The sequence below is a fragment of the Lissotriton vulgaris genome, chromosome 12 (genome assembly GCF_964263255.1).
Source record: "Lissotriton vulgaris chromosome 12, aLisVul1.2, whole genome shotgun sequence".
NCBI classification, from domain to species: domain Eukaryota; kingdom Metazoa; phylum Chordata; class Amphibia; order Caudata; family Salamandridae; genus Lissotriton; species Lissotriton vulgaris.
In genome coordinates, this window is record NC_141700.1 from 444,579,194 (window position 1) to 444,602,390 (window position 23,197).

At 41.5% G+C, this 23,197-nt stretch overlaps 12 non-coding genes across 12 annotated transcripts; all 12 read right to left on the reverse strand.

Annotated features, from left to right (window-relative positions):
* Nucleotides 1-299: 299 nt before the first annotated feature.
* TRNAT-CGU (transfer RNA threonine (anticodon CGU)) lies at nt 300-372 on the reverse strand. Its single transcript has one exon. It is a non-coding gene; the product is annotated as a tRNA-Thr (tRNA).
* Nucleotides 373-807: 435 nt separating this feature from the next.
* TRNAT-AGU (transfer RNA threonine (anticodon AGU)) lies at nt 808-881 on the reverse strand. Its single transcript has one exon. It is a non-coding gene; the product is annotated as a tRNA-Thr (tRNA).
* Nucleotides 882-2,337: 1,456 nt separating this feature from the next.
* TRNAT-CGU (transfer RNA threonine (anticodon CGU)) lies at nt 2,338-2,410 on the reverse strand. Its single transcript has one exon. It is a non-coding gene; the product is annotated as a tRNA-Thr (tRNA).
* A 435-nt stretch (nt 2,411-2,845) lies between these two features.
* On the reverse strand, nt 2,846-2,919 carry TRNAT-AGU (transfer RNA threonine (anticodon AGU)). Its single transcript has one exon. It is a non-coding gene; the product is annotated as a tRNA-Thr (tRNA).
* A 435-nt stretch (nt 2,920-3,354) lies between these two features.
* On the reverse strand, nt 3,355-3,427 carry TRNAT-CGU (transfer RNA threonine (anticodon CGU)). Its single transcript has one exon. It is a non-coding gene; the product is annotated as a tRNA-Thr (tRNA).
* Nucleotides 3,428-4,370: 943 nt separating this feature from the next.
* Nucleotides 4,371-4,443, reverse strand: TRNAT-CGU (transfer RNA threonine (anticodon CGU)). Its single transcript has one exon. It is a non-coding gene; the product is annotated as a tRNA-Thr (tRNA).
* A 437-nt stretch (nt 4,444-4,880) lies between these two features.
* Nucleotides 4,881-4,954, reverse strand: TRNAT-AGU (transfer RNA threonine (anticodon AGU)). The gene has a single exon. It is a non-coding gene; the product is annotated as a tRNA-Thr (tRNA).
* A 435-nt stretch (nt 4,955-5,389) lies between these two features.
* TRNAM-CAU (transfer RNA methionine (anticodon CAU)) lies at nt 5,390-5,462 on the reverse strand. Its single transcript has one exon. It is a non-coding gene; the product is annotated as a tRNA-Met (tRNA).
* A 2,470-nt stretch (nt 5,463-7,932) lies between these two features.
* On the reverse strand, nt 7,933-8,006 carry TRNAT-AGU (transfer RNA threonine (anticodon AGU)). Its single transcript has one exon. It is a non-coding gene; the product is annotated as a tRNA-Thr (tRNA).
* A 7,365-nt stretch (nt 8,007-15,371) lies between these two features.
* On the reverse strand, nt 15,372-15,444 carry TRNAT-CGU (transfer RNA threonine (anticodon CGU)). The gene has a single exon. It is a non-coding gene; the product is annotated as a tRNA-Thr (tRNA).
* A 1,966-nt stretch (nt 15,445-17,410) lies between these two features.
* Nucleotides 17,411-17,483, reverse strand: TRNAT-CGU (transfer RNA threonine (anticodon CGU)). The gene has a single exon. It is a non-coding gene; the product is annotated as a tRNA-Thr (tRNA).
* A 439-nt stretch (nt 17,484-17,922) lies between these two features.
* TRNAT-AGU (transfer RNA threonine (anticodon AGU)) lies at nt 17,923-17,996 on the reverse strand. The gene has a single exon. It is a non-coding gene; the product is annotated as a tRNA-Thr (tRNA).
* Nucleotides 17,997-23,197: the final 5,201 nt, after the last annotated feature.

A 23,197-nucleotide genomic window follows, 5' to 3' on the forward strand; every position in this document is an offset into this window, starting at 1 on the left:
CAAAAACACCTCTCTAATTTGAAGTTTACCCTATTCATATCATTTTAAAATATACCTTGCTGAAGAATGGATTAGTTGAATTCAACAATAGAGTGATCATTCACCTCTATCTTGTTCTTTGTCATTTTCTTTTCCCTATTTCAGTCAATGCATTCCTACAAAAATCTTCTCAATACCAAGCATTTTATTTAATTTTTAAGATAACTTATTCTAAAGTTCATAAAACCAGATGTTTATTCTTAAATTGTATTCAACATTTGTTTGATGAAAATTATTCGGAAAGCATGGAGAAAACAGTTAGGTGCTGTTGAGATTTGAACTCAGGATTTCCTGTTTACGAGACAGGCGCTTTAACCACTAAGCCACAGCACCAACGTTAATAGTAAGAAATGCATACATAATTTATTGTTGATGATGAAAATGTGTTTCCTGCTATAAATTCTTCTTTATATGTATTCTAATCTTAAACACGAAAAAAACTCTATCACTACGCAAGTATTAATATGTTTTAATAAACAGGTACTCTTATAAAACTCAATTTCATTTCTTGAATTCTTAAAAAAAAAAATCATGAAGGTATTAATATTGCTCAAATCTAGGTAGAAATTTCATCTACGTCTTTCTCATAGATATGTATTTTTTTCATTTGACAATAACAGTATTCATTCTATAATCTTGAAAATGCTTGTGTTTTTATAAGGTTTAAGATGATCTGTTCAACAGTAAGATGAATCAGACTTTTATATTTTAATTGTATCGGAATAAGACCTAATGAAAATGATTTGTTATATAACAATGAGAAAAGCAAGGCACTGCTGAGAGTTGAACTCAGGATCTCCTATTTACTAGACAGGCGCTTTAACCAGCTAAGCCACAGCACCCACTTGATTCTTAAATTTGAAACACTTTTCTTTATGGTGTTCAAGAGAATATTGCTTTTTCACTTTCATATTCTTTTCTAAGTTCACACACTTCTCTACTCAAACACTTAAGATGAATGAAGACTCTTCACTTATTCAAAAACACCTCTCTAATTTGAAGTTTTCCCTATTCATATCATTTTAAAATATACCTTGCTGAAGAATGGATTAGTTGAATTCAACAATAGAGTGATCATTCACCTCTATCTTGTTCTTTGTCATTTTCTTTTCCCTATTTCAATCAATGCATTCCTACAAAAATCCTCACAATACCAAGTATTTAATTTAATTTTTAAGATAACTTATTCTAAAGTTCATAGAACCAGATGTTTATACTTAAATTGTATTCATCACTTGTTTGATGAAAATTATTCGGAAAGCATGAAGAAAACAGTTAAATGCTGCTGAGATTTGAACTCAGGATTTCCTGTTTACGAGACAGGACCTTTAACCACTAAGCCACAGCACCAACGGTAATAGTAAAAAATGCATAAATAATTTATTGTTGATGATGAAAATGTGTTTTCTGCTATAAATTCTTCTTTATATGTATTGTAATCTTAAACACGAAAAGATACTCAATCACTACGCAAGGATTCATATATTTTAATAAACAGGTACTCTTATAAAACCCAATTTCATTTCTTGAATTCTTTACAATTTTTTTTCATGAAGGTAATAATATTGCTCCAATCTTGGTAGACATTTCATCTACGTCTTTCTCATAGATATGTACTTTTTTTCATTTTGCAATAATAGTATTCATTCTATAATCTTGAAAATACCTGGGTTTTTATAAGGTTAAAGGTGATCTGTTCAACAGTAAGATGAATCAGACTTTTATATTTTAATTGTATCGGAATAAGACCTAATGAAAAGGATTTGTTATATAACAATGAGAAAATGCAAGGCACTGCTGAGAGATGAACTCAGGATCTCCTGTTTACTAGACAGGCGCTTTAACCAGCTGTGCCACAGCACCCACTTGATTCTTAAATTTGAAACACTTTTCTTTATGGTGTTCAAGAGAATATTGCTTTTTCACTTTCATATTCTTTTCTAAGTTCACACACTTCTCTACTCAAACACTTAAGATGAATGAAGACTCCTCACTTATTCAAAAACACCTCTCTAATTTGAAGTTTACCCTATTCATATCATTTTAAAATATACCTTGCTGAAGAATGGATTAGTTGAATTCAACAATAGAGTGATCATTCACCTCTATCTTGTTCTTTGTCATTTTCTTTTCCCTATTTCAGTCAATGCATTCCTACAAAAATCTTCACAATACCAAGCATTTTATTTAATTTTTAAGATAACTTATTCTAAAGTTCATAGAACCAGATATTTATTCTTAAATTGTTTTCAACATTTGTTTGATGAAAATTATTCGGAAAGCATGGAGAAAACATTTAGGCGCTGCTGAGATTTGAACTCAGGATTTCCTGTTTACGAGACAGGCGCTTTAACCACTAAGCCACAGCACCAACGTTAATAGTAAGAAATGCATACATAATTTATTGTTGATGATGAAAATGTGTTTCCTGCTATAAATTCTTCTTTATATGTATTGTAATCTTAAACACGAAAACATACTCAATCACTACGCAAGTATTAATATGTTTTGATAAACAGGTACTCTTATAAAACTCAATTTCATTTCTTGAATTCTTTAAAAAAAAATCATGAAGGTATTAATATTGCTCAAATCTAGGTAGAAATTTCATCTACGTCTTTCTCATAGATATGTATTTTTTTCATTTTGCAATAACAGTATTCATTCTATAATCTTGAAAATACTTGTGTTTTTATAAGGTTTAAGATGATCTGTTCAACAGTAAAATGAATCAGACTTTTATATTTTAATTGTATCGGAATAAGACCTAATGAAAATGATTTGTTATATAACAATGAGAAAAGCAAGGCACTGCTGAGAGTTGAACTCAGGATCTCCTGTTTACTAGACAGGCGCTTTAACCAGCTAAGCCACAGCACCCACTTGATTCTTAAATTTGAAACACTTTTCTTTATGGTGTTCAAGAGAATATTGCTTTTTCACTTTTATATTCTTTTCTAAGTTCACACACTTCTCTACTCAAACACTTAAGATGAATGAAGACTCTTCACTTATTCAAAAACACCTCTCTAATTTGAAGTTTACCCTATTCATATCATTTTAAAATATACCTTGCTGAAGAATGGATTAGTTGAATTCAACAATAGAGTGATCATTCACCTCTATCTTGTTCTATGTCATTTTCTTTTCCCTATTTCAGTCAATGCATTCCTACAAAAATCTTCACAATACCAAGCATTTTATTTAATTTTTAAGATAACTTATTCTAAAGTTCATAGAACCAGATGTTTATTCTTAAATTGTATTCAACATTTGTTTGATGAAAATTATTCGGAAAGCATGGAGAAAACATTTAGGTGCAGCTGAGATTTGAACTCAGGATATCCTGTTTACGAGACAGGCGCTTTAACCACTAAGCCACAGCACCAACGTTAATAGTAAGAAGTGCATACATAATTTATTGTTGATGATGAAAATGTCTTTCCTGCTATAAATTCTTCTTTATATGTATTGTAATCTTAAACACGAAAACATACTCAATCACTACGCAAGTATTAATATGTTTTAATAAACAGGTACTCTTATAAAACTCAATTTCATTTCTTGAATCCTTTAAAAAAAAATCATGAAGGTATTAATATTGCTCAAATCTAGGTAGAAATTTCATCTACGTCTTTCTCATAGATATGTCTTTTTTTCATTTGGCAATAACAGTATTCATTCTATAATCTTGAAAATACTTGTGTTTTTATAAGGTTTACGATGATCTGTTCAACAGTAAGATGAATCAGACTTTTATATTTTAATGGTATCGGAATAAGACCTAATAAAAATTATTTGTTATATAACAATGAGAAAAGCAAGGGACTGCTGAGAGTTGAACTCAGGATCTCCTGTTTACTAGACAGGCGCTTTAACCAGCTAAGCCACAGCACACACTTGATTCTTAAATTTGAAACACTTTTCTTTATGGTGTTCAAGAGAATATTGCTTTTTCACTTTCATATTCTTTTCTAAGTTCACACACTTCTCTACTCAAACACTTAAGATGAATGAAGACTCTTCACTTATTCAAAAACACCTCTCTAATTTGAAGTTTACCCTATTCATATCATTTTAAAATATACCTTGCTGAAGAATGGATTAGTTGAATTCAACAATAGAGTGATCATTCACCTCTATCTTGTTCTTTGTCATTTTTTTTCCCTATTTCAGTCAATGCATTCCTACAAAAATCTTCACAATACCAAGCATTTTATTTAATTTTTAAGATAACTTATTCTAAAGTTCATAGAACCAGATGTTTATACTTAAATTGTATTCAACACTTGTTTGATGAAAATTATTCGGAAAGCATGGAGAAAACAGTTAAATGCTGCTGAGAATTGAACTCAGGATTTCCTGTTTACGAGACAGGAGCTTTAACCACTAAGCCACAGCACCAACAGTAACAGTAAAAAATGCATAAAGAAATTATTGTTAATGATGAAAATGTGTTTTCTGCTATAAATTCTTCTTTATATGTATTGTAATCTTAAACACGAAAAGATACTCAATCACTACGCAAGGATTAATATGTTTTAATAAGCAGGTACTCCTATAAAACCCAATTTCATTTCTTGAATTCTTTACAATTTTTTTTCATGAAGGTAATAATATTGCTCCAATCTAGGTAGACATTTCATCTACGTCTTTCTCATAGATATGTATTTTTTTCATTTTTCAATAACAGTATTCATTCTATAATCTTGAAAATACTTGGGTTTTTATAAGGTTAAAGATGATCTGTTCAACAGTAAGATGAATCAGACTTTTATATTTTAATTGTATCGGAATAAGACCTAATGAAAATGATTTGTTATATAACAATCAGAAAAGCAAGGTGCTGCTGAGATATGAACTCAGGATCTCCTATTTACTAGACAGGCGCTTTAACCAGCTAAGCCACAGCACCCACTTGATTCTTAAGTTTGAAACACTTTTCTTTATGGTGTTCAAGAGAATATTGCTTTTTCACTTTCATATTCTTTTCTAAGTTCACACACTTCTCTACTCATGAACTTAAGATGAATGATGACTCTTCACTTATTCAAAAACACCTCTCTAATTTGAAGTTTACCCTATTCATATCATTTTAAAATATACCTTGCTGAAGAATGGATTAGTTGAATTCAACAATAGAGTGATCATTCACCTCTATCTTGTTCTTTGTCATTTTCTTTTCCCTATTTCAATCAATGCATTCCTACAAAAATATTCACAATACCAAGTATTTTATTAAATTTTTAAGATAACTTATTCTAAAGTTCATAGAACCAGATGTTTATACTTAATTTGTATTCAACACTTGTTTGATGAAAAATATTCGGAAAGCATGGAGAAAACAGTTAAATGCTGCTGAGATTTGAACTCAGGATTTCCTGTTTATGAGACAGGAGCTTTAACCACTAAGCCACAGCACCAATGGTAATAGTAAAAAATGCATAAATAATTTATTGTTGATGATGAAAATGTGTTTTCTGCTATAAATTCTTCTTTATATGTATTGTAATCTTAAACACGAAAAGATACTCAATCACTACGCAAGGATTCATATGTTTTAATAAACAGGTACTCTTATAAAACTCAATTTCATTTCTTGAATCCTTTAAAAAAAAATCATGAAGGTATTAATATTGCTCAAATCTAGGTAGAAATTTCATCTACGTCTTTCTCATAGATATGTCTTTTTTTCATTTGGCAATAACAGTATTCATTCTATAATCTTGAAAATACTTGTGTTTTTATAAGGTTTAAGATGATCTGTTCAACAGTAAGATGAATCAGACTTTTATATTTTAATGGTATCGGAATAAGACCTAATAAAAATGATTTGTTATAGAACAATGAGAAAAGCAAGGGACTGCTGAGAGTTGAACTCAGGATCTCCTGTTTACTAGACAGGCGCTTTAACCAGCTAAGCCACAGCACCCACTTGATTCTTAAATTTGAAACACTTTTCTTTATGGTGTTCAAGAGAATATTGCTTTTTCACTTTCATATTTTTTTCTAAGTTCACACACTTCTCTACTCAAACACTTAAGATGAATGAAGACTCTTCACTTATTCAAAAACACCTCTCTAATTTGAAGTTTACCCTATTCATATCATTTTAAAATATACCTTGCTGAAGAATGGATTAGTTGAATTCAACAATAGAGTGATCATTCACCTCTATCTTGTTCTTTGTCATTTTCTTTTCCCTATTTCAGTCAATGCATTCCTACAAAAATCTTCACAATACCAAGCATTTTATTTAATTTTTAAGATAACTTATTCTAAAGTTCATAGAACCAGATGTTTATACTTAAATTGTATTCAACACTTGTTTGATGAAAATTATTCGGAAAGCATGGAGAAAACAGTTAAATGCTGCTGAGAATTGAACTCAGGATTTTCTGTTTACGAGACAGGAGCTTTAACCACTAAGCCACAGCACCAACAGTAATAGTAAAAAATGCATAAAGAATTTATTGTTAATGATGAAAATGTGTTTTCTGTTATAAATTCTTCTTTATATGTATTGTAATCTTAAACACGAAAAGATACTCAATCACTACGCAAGGATTAATATGTTTTAATAAGCAGGTACTCCTATAAAACCCAATTTCATTTCTTGAATTCTTTACAATTTTTTTTCATGAAGGTAATAATATTGCTCCAATCTAGGTAGACATTTCATCTACGTCTTTCTCATAGATATGTATTTTTTTCATTTTTCAATAACAGTATTCATTCTATAATCTTGAAAATACTTGGGTTTTTATAAGGTTAAAGATGATCTGTTCAACAGTAAGATGAATCAGACTTTTATATTTTAATTGTATTGGAATAAGACCTAATGAAAATGATTTGTTATATAACAATGAGAAAAGCAAGGCACTGCTGAGAGTTGAACTCAGGATCTCCTGTAGACAGGCGCTTTAACCAGCTAAGCCACAGCACCCACTTGATTCTTTATTTTGAAAAACTTTTCTTTATGGTGTTCAAGAGAATATTGCTTTTTCACTTTTATATTCTTTTCTAAGTTCACACACGTATCTACTCAAACACTTAAGATGAATGAAGACTCTTCACTTATTCAAAAACACCTCTCTAATTTGAAGTTTACCCTATTCATATCATTTTAAAATATACCTTGCTGAAGAATGGATTAGTTGAATTCAACAATAGAGTGATCATTCACCTCTATCTTGTTCTTTGTCATTTTCTTTTCCCTATTTCAGTCAATGCATTCCTACAAAAATCTTCACAATACCAAGCATTTTATTTAATGTTTAAGATAACTTATTCTAAAGTTCATAGAACCAGATGTTTATTCTTAAATTGTATTCAACATTTGTTTGATGTAAATTATTCGGAAAGCATGGAGAAAACAGTTAGGTTCTGCTGAGATTTGAACTCAGGATTTCATGTTTACGAGACAGGCGCTTTAACCACTAAGCCACAGCACCAACGTTAACAGTAAGAACTGCATAAATTATTTATTGTTGATGATGAAAATGTGTTTCCTGCTATAAATTCTTCTTTATATGTATTGTAATCTTAAACAGGAAAACATACTCAATCACTACGCAAGTATTAATATGTTTTAATGACCAGGTACTCTTATAAAACCCAATTTCATTTCTTGAATTCTTTACAATTTTTTTTCATGAAGGTAATAATATTGCTCCAATCTAGGTAGACATTTCATCTACGTCTTTCTCATAGATATGTATTTTTTTCATTTTGCAATAACATTATTCATTCTATAATCTTGAAAATACTTGGGTTTTTATAAGGTTAAAGATGATCTGTTCATCAGTAAGATGAATCAGACTTTTATATTTTAATTGTATCGGAATAAGACCTAATGAAAATGATTTGTTATATATTACAATGAGAAAAGCAAGGCGCTGCTGAGATTTGAACTCAGGATTTCCTGTTTACTAGACAGGCGCTTTAACCAGCTAAGCCACAGCACCCACTTGATTCTTAAATTTGAAACACTTTTCTTTATGGTGTTCAAGAGAATATTGCTTTTTCACTTTCATATTCTTTTCTAAGTTCACACACTTCTCTACTCAAACACTTAAGATGAATGAAGACTCTTCACTTATTCAAAAACACCTCTCTAATTTGAAGTTTACCCTATTCATATCATTTTAAAATATTCCTTGCTGAAGAATGGATTTGTTGAATTCCACAATAGAGTGATCATATGGCTGAGATACCCGCCACCCCCTCTCGACGCAATCCCCAAGGATGGGAAACAGAAACGGTTCTGAACTTTTGGAAGACGGGAGGGAGTGACCCTCCCGGCCGTATTTAATAAAATATGAAACAAAATCAAAACATTAAAATAACAGTTTCATATTATGTACGATTTCATTTCCAGATTACGATGTTTGGCTAACCTTAACATATTTCTAATACAAAGGTTCTCCTAGCCGAACTAACATCCTACAAAACATTTAACTTGAAATTGTACATCCTAACGTTAAGGGCCAACGGCAAGGTCGTAACCGGTGTCAGATCCCTAAACCAGAATTACCCCCCCCACTTGGGAGGGGCGACCGCACAGAGGCTGTACCTCAAATGCATCTACCAATTTCCCTTGACTTGACGGGGGCCCCAATGAACTCGACGCCATTTAAAGGTCGTCCGAGGACTCGTGTGAGGTGTCTAGAAGGTAGCGTAAACCCCCTCCCCACCCCACACAACTTACCACATCTGCCGTCGCAGGTGTCCTGGCCCCGGGAAATTCCCCAGGAGGGGCCCGTAGCCCCTCCTATCAAGGAAGGGGCCTTGACCGCCTTTCCTTTTCTTTCGGCGGCCCATCCTTAGAAGGGACCGCCTCCCCGTTGAGGGGCCAATGGCCACCTCCCCCGGGCGCTCCCATCCGTAATGGGTGACGCCCCCCCATAGGGATCTTCCAATTACTGCTCACCGATCATGACCTTACCGCCCGACCAAAATAAATATGACAATTAACTAAATTACTAAAGTAAAAAGACAACCATAACTACTTCACGTATGATTACTGATCAACACTAGTGCAAAACTTTATTCGAAAAACATACTCTAAATGATCATTCTCTTTATTGCATATACAAATGACACGTCAATCATCACAACCTGTAAGAAATAGAGTTACCACATCAAAACTTTATTTAAAAAACCACTTGCTGTCTTCAGGGGCTGGTGGGTGGGTCAAAATTGGCTCTTCGTTCCGTCTCGAGCTCACGTGCAGCGGGGAGGTGGAGCTTCAGAGCACAGGAACAAGAGGATGCTTTCTTGGCTTGTTGCTCCTTTTATCCGTCTTCGGGCGGGCGTAAACCCGCCTCCGCCTGCCTCCGGGGGCGTGGCCGGCGGCGTCAGCGTCTAGGACAACCCACTCCAGGGCGGGAAAAGGCGCGCCCCGGCTACGCCGCTTCGGGCATACCAGCCGAGACTCGCCTCCCGCCCAAGATGGCCTCCCGGGGGGATCGGGGTACTCCACCATACGTTCGGGGGGACCGAGTGGTCGCCCCTTTCCATATGGCTGAGATACCCGCCACCCCCTCTCGACGCAATCCCCAAGGATGGGAAACAGAAACGGTTCTGAACTTTTGGAAGGCGGGAGGGAGTGACCCTCCCGGCCGTATTTATTAAAATATGAAACAAAATCAAAACATTAAAATAACAGTTTCATATTATGTACAATTTCATTTCCACATTACGATGTTTGGCTAACCTTAACATATTTCTAATACAAAGGTTCTCCTAGCCGAACTAACATCCTACAAAACATTTAACTTGAAATTGTACATCCTAACGTTAAGGGCCAACGGCAAGGTCGTAACCGGTGTCAGATCCCTAAACCAGAATTACCCCCCCCACTTGGGAGGGGCGACCGCACAGAGGCTGTACCTCAAATGCATCTACCAATTTCCCTTGACTTGACGGGGGCCCCAATGAACTCGACGCCATTTAAAGGTCGTCCGAGGACTCGTGTGAGGTGTCTAGAAGGTAGCGTAAACCCCCTCCCCACCCCACACAACTTACCACATCTGCCGTCGCAGGTGTCCTGGCCCCGGGAAATTCCCCAGGAGGGGCCCGTAGCCCCTCCTATCAAGGAAGGGGCCTTGACCGCCTTTCCTTTTCTTTCGGCGGCCCATCCTTAGAAGGGACCGCCTCCCCGTTGAGGGGCCAATGGCCACCTCCCCCGGGCGCTCCCATCCGTAATGGGTGACGCCCCCCCATAGGGATCTTCCAATTACTGCTCACCGATCATGACCTTACCGCCACAGGCCGGATAGTTGACCGGCTATCCGGACCCCCCACAACAACTCCTGCCTAAAGGTCATGTTTCAAACTCTTTAGCCAAGCTATGAGGTCTCCTATGAGTAACTCATTCCCCACCCGGGACAAATGGACCCCATCTCCCAAATACATACTGTCCCCCTTGATACAACCATGCGGAATAGAATGCAGTGCCCTTGAACGAAACAATCTACCCAACTTGTTATTTACTTTCTTCACTGAGTGATTCAGAGCAGAAACCGAAATCGCCCCCCGCCACACTTTTCGTGGAATCATATGGGACCATGCAATTGTGCACCCTGGAACTCTTCTCGCCAACCAACTTACAGTGGAAAGCATTGCCTCGAGAAGCAGTCGTCTACCAGTGGTCACCAAATCATTAACCCCAAGATGGACTATGATTATAGACGGCGGTGACCTTGTCCGCCCTAACAAACCCTCGAAAAAGGATTGAAACTGGTCAATACAGAGCCCGCCCCTTCCATAGAAGGTCACCCTGTACCCGTATTCCCCAGCCATGTGAATCATGTCACTTGCTTCGAATACGTCCGCGGCACGCCTCACGTATGAGTGGCCCACGACCCACACCACTTTTTCCGCAGCCGGTGATGTCTGACCGGTGGTTCCCAGGTGTCGGGTCGACTGCTCAGTCCGCCCCGCCTCGTAAGCTTGCGAAACTGTAAACCAAACAAAAACAAGAAGCGTGAGAACATGATTACCGCTTCACAACATGTGCAACCACACATACCTCTTGTAACAATTCGAGGACCAACGCCCCAAACGTTTCACTTTTTCCACACTCAGACCCCTGGCTGTAGCTTCAGTAGCAGCCCCTATCCGAAAGGAATGGGTCCCAAACTCGCCGGGGTTCAAACCCGCGGCCGAAATTGACATTGAAAGCACCCGCTGGAACTGAAACCTCGTCAGTGGGGTGGCGTCAGAGTGTCTCAACAAGGTCCCCCCCCATGATGCCACCCTCTGCGCTAAATATTCCTCTACGCAAACAACAGGGCACATGGGAGATCCGGGAATCCTATGTATGACTATGCAGTCCCCAATCGCACCCTGATCGGCCTTGGACCTGACAAACGAGACAGTCATCCTCTCCATCTTAACCTGAATGTGCTCTCGGCACAGTCCCCCCACCGTATCCTGCTTGTTCTTTGCCACCAGTTCGCTTACCCGCATAGCCCCATGGAATGCTAACGCAAAAGCGGCTCGGAATAACACTGTTTCATACTGGGATGAACACGTCGCAGGGAGTACGGAAAATAACAGGGCCAACCTATCCAGACCTATCGGGTGTCTCTCATCTACTCTGCGACCCTCAAGGCGTTGCCACCCACGTAGCGCTTTCTGCACCACGAAAGACGCTGTCGGGTCCTGGATCCCATGAGCCTTCGCCATAAAGGAAATGGCGGCCCGATGCCTCTGGGCCGTAGCTACTGATTTGCCTGCCTGATGTAAGGACAGCAAAAATTTTACGACAAACTCTTCTGGCCCCAAAGCTCCCCCCTAGCAGAACCCAAAAAGGACCAATAGGAACGAAACGCCCCTTCATATGCCTTCCTTGTCCTGGGTGCTAAACTCTCTCCCACGAGGTTTTGTAGTTCGGGGCACCGAGAGACCAGAGAGCTTCGGGAAAGGGTGCCGCCACCGGGTCCGCTGTGGGCAGAAAACCCCAGAAGGCCTGCATACGGAAACGAGAAAGCGCATCAGCCGCTTGGTTCAGCACCCCTGGGACATGTCGCGCCCTAAAGAGCACATTCAACTGCATACACAACAATACAATTTCTTTAAGCAGTCTTAGAATCCATTTACAACGTGCTGCCTGACTATTGATACACTCAACCACGGTCATGTTATCAGACCAGAACACCACAGAGTGATCTCGGAACCCCTCAGGCCATGTTTTCAGGGCCACCAAAATAGGGAAGAGCTCGAGGAAAGCAATGTTACTTGTCAGCCCGCACTCGTGCCACCATGACGGCCATTTCTGAGCCGACCATTGCGTACCGAATATGGCGCCAAAACCTACACTCCCTGCCGAATCTGTCCACAGCCCCAGCTCCTCGGAGAACACCGCCGGCTTGTTCCAGACAACTCGACCATTGAAATCTGCCAGGAATGCCAACCAAATGCGCATGTCCTGGCGAATCTCTGCCGAGAGCCTCGTGCGGTGATGTCCCTCCTTAAGGCCGACCATGGCTTGTGCAATCGAGCGGGAAAAGGGGCGGGCCATTGGGATTACTCTAAGGGCAAAATTCAACTGGCCCACCGTTTGTTGCAATTGATGCAGGTTTACCTTAGTCTCTCGAATACATGTTTCAAGGGATGCCCTGAATTTCAACACCTTCTCTTTGGGCAACCGAAAACAACCTTCCTCCGAGTCGAGCTCGATCCCCAGAAACTCGAGTGAAGTCGAGGGACCCACAGTCTTACCTGGTGCCAATGGCACGCCAAAGTGATTCATTAAGACACAAAACTCTTTTAAAGCCTGTCCACATTCTGGATCCCCGGCTGCCCCCAGGAACAGAAAGTCATCGAGATAATGCATCACATGCTGAAAACCCGTCTTTCTTGTGAATACCCATTGCAAAAAACAACTGAACTTTTCAAAATAAGCACAAGATATGGAGCAACCCATTGGCATACATTTATCCATGTAATAGCGACCCTGAAACATGAAACCAAGGAGACGCTGATCGTCTGGGTGTACCGGGAGCAACCGGAACGCTGACTCGATGTCCGATTTGGCCATCAGCGCTCCGGGCCCCAGGCGATTCAACATGGCGACGGCCTCATCGAAAGATGCGTACCGCACCGAACACACTTCCGGGTCTATCGCATCATTCACGGAAAGACCTCATGGGGCTGACAAATTATGTATTAGCCTAAACTCACCCGGGTCCTTCTTGGGGACCACCCCTAAGGGGGAACAAACAAAGTTAGCAACCGGTGGTAACTCGAATGGACCGGCAACCCGCCCTCGAGTCACCTCTTTCCCAATCTTTATCTGTACCACCGCCGTATGCTGCAGGACCGACAGTTGGTTCTTACAACTTGTTTTACCCTGAAAATCCCCCACCGGAATGCGGAAACCATACGAAAACCTGTCTCGCAACACCCCAGCGGAGACATGATCCGGGTATTAATTGAGCCAAGGAATCATTGCCATGGTATCAACCGGGGTAGGTAAAGGCGCCCCTCGGACTATTTCAGACCTGTTTGGCGCTTCCCCTACCACCGTTATCACCCGTTTTGGCTCTGCACATGGTCTCGGGATGAGAGGACTGTCCACACCCCCCACATTCGTGTCTAAACTTGCATGACCCCTGAGGCCTTGTACATTTTCCCCTGTTAAAATTCCAACAAATCCCCTTTTTACCTGCGTTGCCACTCGACTTCGAGTGATGCTCGTTACCTGCACCCGTCCGAAAGGGTGTCCCAGAGGTTTGGCGGGAAGACTCACCCCCGAAACCCCCCGACAATGGTACCTTTAACATGCCTGAATTCTCAATTTTTTGCCAAGAAATGGAGTCATAACAATCCCAAGTTAGGGCTGGGTCGTGCTCCTTAGCCTTCCTAAAAATATTGTCATAACAAAACCACTGATTGCCCTCGTACGCTAGAGAATATTCCATGATACGTGTCTGATAAATAGGTAATTCCGTCAACAACTCAGGCCTTCGCTCACCCATAATGGAGGTGAAAATGCCAAACGCTCTGCCCCAAGTACCTATGTTCTCGTTGACCTTAAATGCAGCCATTTTTGCGCGCCAAACACTCGGATGCATAAGCTCTTTTTGGCCCTTCACATGCTCGATCTCGTAATGATCAGTAAGCAAAGAAAACATATTCACATACTTATCAGCCCAAATCTTTTCCTTAATTTCGAGTGGAACATGCTGGGCCACTTTCTCCCTTCGTGAGGGTACAGACCCCTCCCCCGCAATCGGCAGTAGCCGCTTACCTGAACTAGGTGCTGTACTTGCTGCCGAACTCGCGCCTGCTGCAATCTCAGCCACCGGAACATGTGGGGGAACAGAAGATGGTGCCTTCGCAGCCTCTCTAGATTCCCGCAATTGTCTCATTACTGCCCTGGCGTCGTCCGCCGTGGTGCCCTCACTATCTTTTCCCAACCACGCTGCCAGTTGTGCAGCCAACTCGGGAGGCATATCTTCCCCGTTCACGGGGGTGACTACCACGGGGATCGGATGCCCCTCCTTCGGAACCGGGATTGGCTCCTCTATCGGTGTATCGGGAACTGGGGCCTCCTCCCCAGGTGCCCCCCTCTTGGACCTCTTGCCTCTCCCGCTAGGGACAACTCCCGGCAATGCTGGTCCGACGATTCGCTTCGGGCCTCCCTCACCGTTCTTTACCGCCATCTGTTTCTTCAACTCGGCTACCTCCTTCACGAGCATGCGGAGCATCTGATCGGTACCGACCCGCTTTCCGACCTTCTTGCCCGGCATTCTCCAACGAAGATATCTGTAAAACAAGAACAAAATTACAACGCTCAAAATTGGCTCTTCGTTCCGTCTCGAGCTCACGTGCAGCGGGGAGGTGCAGCTTCAGAGCACAGGAACAAGAGGATGCTTTCTTGGCTTGTTGCTCCTTTTATCCGTCTTCGGGCGGGCGTAAACCCGCCTCCGCCTGCCTCCGGGGGCGTGGCCGGCGGCGTCAGCGTCTAGGACAACCCACTCCAGGGCGGGAAAAGGCGCGCCCCGGCTACGCCGCTTCGGGCATACCAGCCGAGACTCGCCTCCCGCCCAAGATGGTCTCCCGGGGGGATCGGGGTACTCCACCATACGTTCGGGGGGACCGAGTGGTCGCCCCTTTCCATTCACCTCTATCTTGTTCTTTGTCATTTTCTTTTCCCTATTTCAGTCAATGCATTCCTACAAAAATCTTCACAATACCAAGCATTTTATTTCATTTTTAAGATAACTTATTCTAAAGTTCATAGAACCAGATGTTTATTCTTAAATTGTATTCAACATTTGTTTGATGAAAATTATTCGGAAAGCATGGAGAAAAGAGTTAGGTGCTGTTGAGATTTGAACTCAGGATTTCCTGTTTACGAGACAGGCGCTTTAACCACTAAGCCACAGCACCAACGTTAATAGTAAGAAATGCATACATAATTTATTGTTGATGAGGAAAATGTGTTTCCTGCTATAAATTCTTCTTACTATTGTATTGTAATCTTAAACACGAAAACATACTCAATCACTACGCAAGTATTAATATGTTTTAATAAACAGGTACTCTTATAAAACTCAATTTCATTTCTTGAATTCTTTAAAAAAAAAATCATGAAGGTATTAATATTGCTCAAATCTAGGTAGAAATGTCATCTACGTCTTTCTCATAGATATGTATTTTTTTTATTTGGCAATAACAGTATTCATTCTATAATCTTGAAAATACTTGTGTTTTTATAAGGTTTAAGATGATCTGTTCAACAGTAAGATGAATCAGACTTTTATATTTTAATTGTATCGGAATAAGACCTAATGAAAATGATTTGTTTTATAACAATGAGAAAAGCAAGGCACAGCTGAGAGTTGAACTCAGGATCTCCTGTTTACTAGACAGGCGTTTTAACCAGCTAAGCCACAGCACCCACTTGATTCTTAATTTTGAAAACTTTTTCTTTATGGTGTTCAAGAGAATAATGCTTTTTCACTTTCATATTCTTTTCTAAGTTCACACACTTCTCTACTCATAAACTTAAGATGAATGAAGACTCTTCACTTATTCAAAAACACCTCTCTAATTTGAAGTTTACCCTATTCATATCATTTTAAAATATACCTTGCTGAAGAATGGATTAGTTGAATTCAACAATAGAGTGATCATTCACCTCTATCTTGTTCTTTGTCATTTTCTTTTCCCTATTTCAATCAATGCATTCCTACAAAAATCTTCACAATACCAAGTATTTTATTTAATTTTTAAGATAACTTATTCTAAAGTTCATAGAACCAGATGTTTATACTTAAATTGTATTCAACACTTGTTTGATGAAAATTATTCGGAAAGCATGAAGAAAACAGTTAAATACTGCTGAGATTTGAACTCAGGATTTCCTGTTTACGAGATAGGAGCTTTAACCACTTAGCCACAGCACCAACGGTAATAGTAAAAAATGCATAAATAATTTATTGTTGATGATGAAAATGTGTTTTCTGCTATAAATTCTTCTTTATATGTATTGTAATCTTAAACACGAAAAGATACTCAAACACTTCGAAAGGATTCATATGTTTTAATAAACAGGTACTCATATAAAACCCAATTTCATTTCTTGAATTCTTTACAATTTTTTTTCATGAAGGTAATAATATTGCTCCTATCTTGGTAGACATTTCATCTACGTCTTTCTTATAGATATGTACTTTTTTTCATTTTGCAATAACAGTATTCATTCTATAATCTTGAAAATGCCTGGGTTTTTATAAGGTTAAAGGTGATCTGTTCAACAGTAAGATGAATCAGACTTTTATATTTTAATTGTATCGGAATAAGACCTAATGAAAATGATTTGTTATATAACAATGAGAAAAGCAAGGCACTGCTGAGAGGTGAACTCAGGATCTCCTGTTTACTAGACAGGTGCTTTAACCAGCTAAGCCACAGCACCCACTTGATTCTTAAATTTGAAACACTTTTCTTTATGGTTTTCAAGAGAATATTGCTTTTTCACTTTCATATTCTTTTCTAAGTTCACACACTTCTCTACTCAAACACTTAATATGAATGAAGACTCTTCACTTATTCAAAAACACCTCTCTAATTTGAAGTTTACCCTATTCATATCATTTTAAAATATACCTTGCTGAAGAATGGATTAGTTGAATTCAACAATAGAGTGATCATTCACCTCTATCTTGTTCTTTGTCATTTTCTTTTCCCTATTTCAGTCAATGCATTCCTACAAAAATCTTCACAATACCAAGCATTTTATTTAATTTTTAAGATAACTTATTCTAAAGTTCATAGAACCAGATGTTTATTCTTAAATTGTATTCAACATTTGTTTGATGAAAATTATTCGGAAAGCATGGAGAAAACATTTAGGTGCTGCTGAGATTTGAACTCAGGATTTCCTGTTTACGAGACAGGCGCTTTAACCACTAAGCCACAGCACCAACGTTAACAGTAAGAACTGCATAAATTATTTATTGTTGATGATGAAAATGTGTTTCCTGCTATAAATTCTTCTTTATATGTATTGTAATCTTAAACAGGAAAACATACTCAATCACTACGCAAGTATTAATATGTTTTAATGACCAGGTACTCTTATAAAACCCAATTTCATTTCTTGAATTCTTTACAATTTTTTTTCATGAAGGTAATAATATTGCTCCAATCTAGGTAGACATTTCATCTACGTCTTTCTCATAGATATGTATTTTTTTCATTTTGCAATAACATTATTCATTCTATAATCTTGAAAATACTTGGGTTTTTATGAGGTTAAAGATGATCTGTTCATCAGTAAGATGAATCAGACTTTTATATTTTAATTGTATCGGAATAAGACCTAATGAAAATGATTTGTTATATATTACAATGAGAAAAGCAAGGCGCTGCTGAGATTTGAACTCAGGATTTCCTGTTTACTAGACAGGCGCTTTAACCAGCTAAGCCACAGCACCCACTTGATTCTTAAATTTGAAACACTTTTCTTTATGGTGTTCAAGAGAATATTGCTTTTTCACTTTCATATTCTTTTCTAAGTTCACACACTTCTCTACTCAAACACTTAAGATGAATGAAGACTCTTCACTTATTCAAAAACACCTCTCTAATTTGAAGTTTACCCTATTCATATCATTTTAAAATATTCCTTGCTGAAGAATGGATTTGTTGAATTCCACAATAGAGTGATCATATGGCTGAGATACCCGCCACCCCCTCTCGACGCAATCCCCAAGGATGGGAAACAGAAACGGTTCTGAACTTTTGGAAGGCGGGAGGGAGTGACCCTCCCGGCCGTATTTATTAAAATATGAAACAAAATCAAAACATTAAAATAACAGTTTCATATTATGTACAATTTCATTTCCACATTACGATGTTTGGCTAACCTTAACATATTTCTAATACAAAGGTTCTCCTAGCCGAACTAACATCCTACAAAACATTTAACTTGAAATTGTACATCCTAACGTTAAGGGCCAACGGCAAGGTCGTAACCGGTGTCAGATCCCTAAACCAGAATTACCCCCCCCACTTGGGAGGGGCGACCGCACAGAGGCTGTACCTCAAATGCATCTACCAATTTCCCTTGACTTGACGGGGGCCCCAATGAACTCGACGCCATTTAAAGGTCGTCCGAGGACTCGTGTGAGGTGTCTAGAAGGTAGCGTAAACCCCCTCCCCACCCCACACAACTTACCACATCTGCCGTCGCAGGTGTCCTGGCCCCGGGAAATTCCCCAGGAGGGGCCCGTAGCCCCTCCTATCAAGGAAGGGGCCTTGACCGCCTTTCCTTTTCTTTCGGCGGCCCATCCTTAGAAGGGACCGCCTCCCCGTTGAGGGGCCAATGGCCACCTCCCCCGGGCGCTCCCATCCGTAATGGGTGACGCCCCCCCATAGGGATCTTCCAATTACTGCTCACCGATCATGACCTTACCGTCCGACCAAAATAAATACGACAATTAACTAAATTACTAAAGTAAAAAGACAACCATAACTACTTCACGTATGATTACTGATCAACACTAGTGCAAAACTTTATTCGAAAAACATACTCTAAATGATCATTCTCTTTATTGCATATACAAATGACACGTCAATCATCACAACCTGTAAGAAATAGAGTTACCACATCAAAACTTTATTTAAAAAACCACTTGCTGTCTTCAGGGGCTGGTGGGTGGGTCAAAATTGGCTCTTCGTTCCGTCTCGAGCTCACGTGCAGCGGGGAGGTGCAGCTTCAGAGCACAGGAACAAGAGGATGCTTTCTTGGCTTGTTGCTCCTTTTATCCGTCTTCGGGCGGGCGTAAACCCGCCTCCGCCTGCCTCCGGGGGCGTGGCCGGCGGCGTCAGCGTCTAGGACAACCCACTCCAGGGCGGGAAAAGGCGCGCCCCGGCTACGCCGCTTCGGGCATACCAGCCGAGACTCGCCTCCCGCCCAAGATGGCCTCCCGGGGGGATCGGGGTACTCCACCATACGTTCGGGGGGACCGAGTGGTCGCCCCTTTCCATATGGCTGAGATACCCGCCACCCCCTCTCGACGCAATCCCCAAGGATGGGAAACAGAAACGGTTCTGAACTTTTGGAAGGCGGGAGGGAGTGACCCTCCCGGCCGTATTTATTAAAATATGAAACAAAATCAAAACATTAAAATAACAGTTTCATATTATGTACAATTTCATTTCCACATTACGATGTTTGGCTAACCTTAACATATTTCTAATACAAAGGTTCTCCTAGCCGAACTAACATCCTACAAAACATTTAACTTAAAATTGTACATCCTAACGTTAAGGGCCAACGGCAAGGTCGTAACCGGTGTCAGATCCCTAAACCAGAATTACCCCCCCCGCTTGGGAGGGGCGACCGCACAGAGGCTGTACCTCAAATGCATCTACCAATTTCCCTTGACTTGACGGGGGCCCCAATGAACTCGACGCCATTTAAAGGTCGTCCGAGGACTCGTGTGAGGTGTCTAGAAGGTAGCGTAAACCCCCTCCCCACCCCACACAACTTACCACATCTGCCGTCGCAGGTGTCCTGGCCCCGGGAAATTCCCCAGGAGGGGCCCGTAGCCCCTCCTATCAAGGAAGGGGCCTTGACCGCCTTTCCTTTTCTTTCGGCGGCCCATCCTTAGAAGGGACCGCCTCCCCGTTGAGGGGCCAATGGCCACCTCCCCCGGGCGCTCCCATCCGTAATGGGTGACGCCCCCCCATAGGGATCTTCCAATTACTGCTCACCGATCATGACCTTACCGCCACAGGCCGGATAGTTGACCGGCTATCCGGACCCCCCACAACAACTCCTGCCTAAAGGTCATGTTTCAAACTCTTTAGCCAAGCTATGAGGTCTCCTATGAGTAACTCATTCCCCACCCGGGACAAATGGACCCCATCTCCCAAATACATACTGTCCCCCTTGATACAACCATGCGGAATAGAATGCAGTGCCCTTGAACGAAACAATCTACCCAACTTGTTATTTACTTTCTTCACTGAGTGGTTCAGAGCAGAAACCGAAATCGCCCCCCGCCACACTTTTCGTGGAATCATATGGGACCATGCAATTGTGCACCCTGGAACTCTTCTCGCCAACCAACTTACAGTGGAAAGCATTGCCTCGAGAAGCAGTCGTCTACCAGTGGTCACCAAATCATTAACCCCAAGATGGACTATGATTATAGACGGCGGTGACCTTGTCCGCCCTAACAAACCCTCGAAAAAGGATTGAAACTGGTCAATACAGAGCCCGCCCCTTCCATAGAAGGTCACCCTGTACCCGTATTCCCCAGCCATGTGAATCATGTCACTTGCTTCGAATACGTCCGCGGCACGCCTCACGTATGAGTGGCCCACGACCCACACCACTTTTTCCGCAGCCGGTGATGTCTGACAGGTGGTTCCCAGGTGTCGGGTCGACTGCTCAGTCCGCCCCGCCTCGTAAGCTTGCGAAACTGTAAACCAAACAAAAACAAGAAGCGTGAGAACATGATTACCGCTTCACAACATGTGCAACCACACATACCTCTTGTAACAATTCGAGGACCAACGCCCCAAACGTTTCACTTTTTCCACACTCAGACCCCTGGCTGTAGCTTCAGTAGCAGCCCCTATCCGAAAGGAATGGGTCCCAAACTCGCCGGGGTTCAAACCCACGGCCGAAATTGACATTGAAAGCACCCGCTGGAACTGAAACCTCGTCAGTGGGGTGGCGTCAGAGTGTCTCAACAAGGTCCCCCCCCATGATGCCACCCTCTGCGCTAAATATTCCTCTACGCAAACAACAGGGCACATGGGAGATCCGGGAATCCTATGTATGACTATGCAGTCCCCAATCGCACCCTGATCGGCCTTGGACCTGACAAACGAGACATTCATCCTCTCCATCTTAACCTGAATGTGCTCTCGGCACAGTCCCCCCACCGTATCCTGCTTGTTCTTTGCCACCAGTTCGCTTACCCGCATAGCCCCATGGAATGCTAACGCAAAAGCGGCTCGGAATAACACTGTTTCATACTGGGATGAACACGTCGCAGGGAGTACGGAAAATAACAGGGCCAACCTATCCAGACCTATCGGGTGTCTCTCATCTACTCTGCGACCCTCAAGGCGTTGCCACCCACGTAGCGCTTTCTGCACCACGAAAGACGCTGTCGGGTCCTGGATCCCATGAGCCTTCGCCATAAAGGAAATGGCGGCCCGATGCCTCTGGGCCGTAGCTACTGATTTGCCTGCCTGATGTAAGGACAGCAAAAATTTTACGACAAACTCTTCCTGGCCCCAAAGCTCCCCCCTAGCAGAACCCAAAAAGGACCAATAGGAACGAAACGCCCCTTCATATGCCTTCCTTGTCCTGGGTGCTAAACTCTCTCCCACGAGGTTTTGTAGTTCGGGGCACCGAGAGACCAGAGAGCTTCGGGAAAGGGTGCCGCCACCGGGTCCGCTGTGGGCAGAAAACCCCAGAAGGCCTGCATACGGAAACGAGAAAGCGCATCAGCCGCTTGGTTCAGCACCCCTGGGACATGTCGCGCCCTAAAGAGCACATTCAACTGCATACACAACAATACAATTTCTTTAAGCAGTCTTAGAATCCATTTACAACGTGCTGCCTGACTATTGATACACTCAACCACGGTCATGTTATCAGACCAGAACACCACAGAGTGATCTCGGAACCCCTCAGGCCATGTTTTCAGGGCCACCAAAATAGGGAAGAGCTCGAGGAAAGCAATGTTACTTGTCAGCCCGCACTCGTGCCACCATGACGGCCATTTCTGAGCCGACCATTGCGTACCGAATATGGCGCCAAAACCTACACTCCCCGCCGAATCTGTCCACAGCCCCAGCTCCTCGGAGGACACCGCCGGCTTGTTCCAGACAACTCGACCATTGAAATCTGCCAGGAATGCCAACCAAATGCGCATGTCCTGGCGAATCTCTGCCGAGAGCCTCGTGCGGTGATGTCCCTCCTTAAGGCCGACCATGGCTTGTGCAATCGAGCGGGAAAAGGGGCGGGCCATTGGGATTACTCTAAGGGCAAAATTCAACTGGCCCACCGTTTGTTGCAATTGATGCAGGTTTACCTTAGTCTCTCGAATACATGTTTCAAGGGATGCCCTGAATTTCAACACCTTCTCTTTGGGCAACCGAAAACAACCTTCCTCCGAGTCGAGCTCGATCCCCAGAAACTCGAGTGAAGTCGAGGGACCCACAGTCTTACCTGGTGCCAATGGCACGCCAAAGTGATTCATTAAGACACAAAACTCTTTTAAAGCCTGTCCACATTCCGGATCCCCGGCTGCCCCCAGGAACAGAAAGTCATCGAGATAATGCATCACATGCTGAAAACCCGTCTTTCTTGTGAATACCCATTGCAAAAAACAACTGAACTTTTCAAAATAAGCACAAGATATGGAGCAACCCATTGGCATACATTTATCCATGTAATAGCGACCCTGAAACATGAAACCAAGGAGACGCTGATCGTCTGGGTGTACCGGGAGCAACCGGAACGCTGACTCGATGTCCGATTTGGCCATCAGCGCTCCGGGCCCCAGGCGATTCAACATGGCGACGGCCTCATCGAAAGATGCGTACCGCACCGAACACACTTCCGGGTCTATCGCATCATTCACGGAAAGACCTCATGGGGCTGACA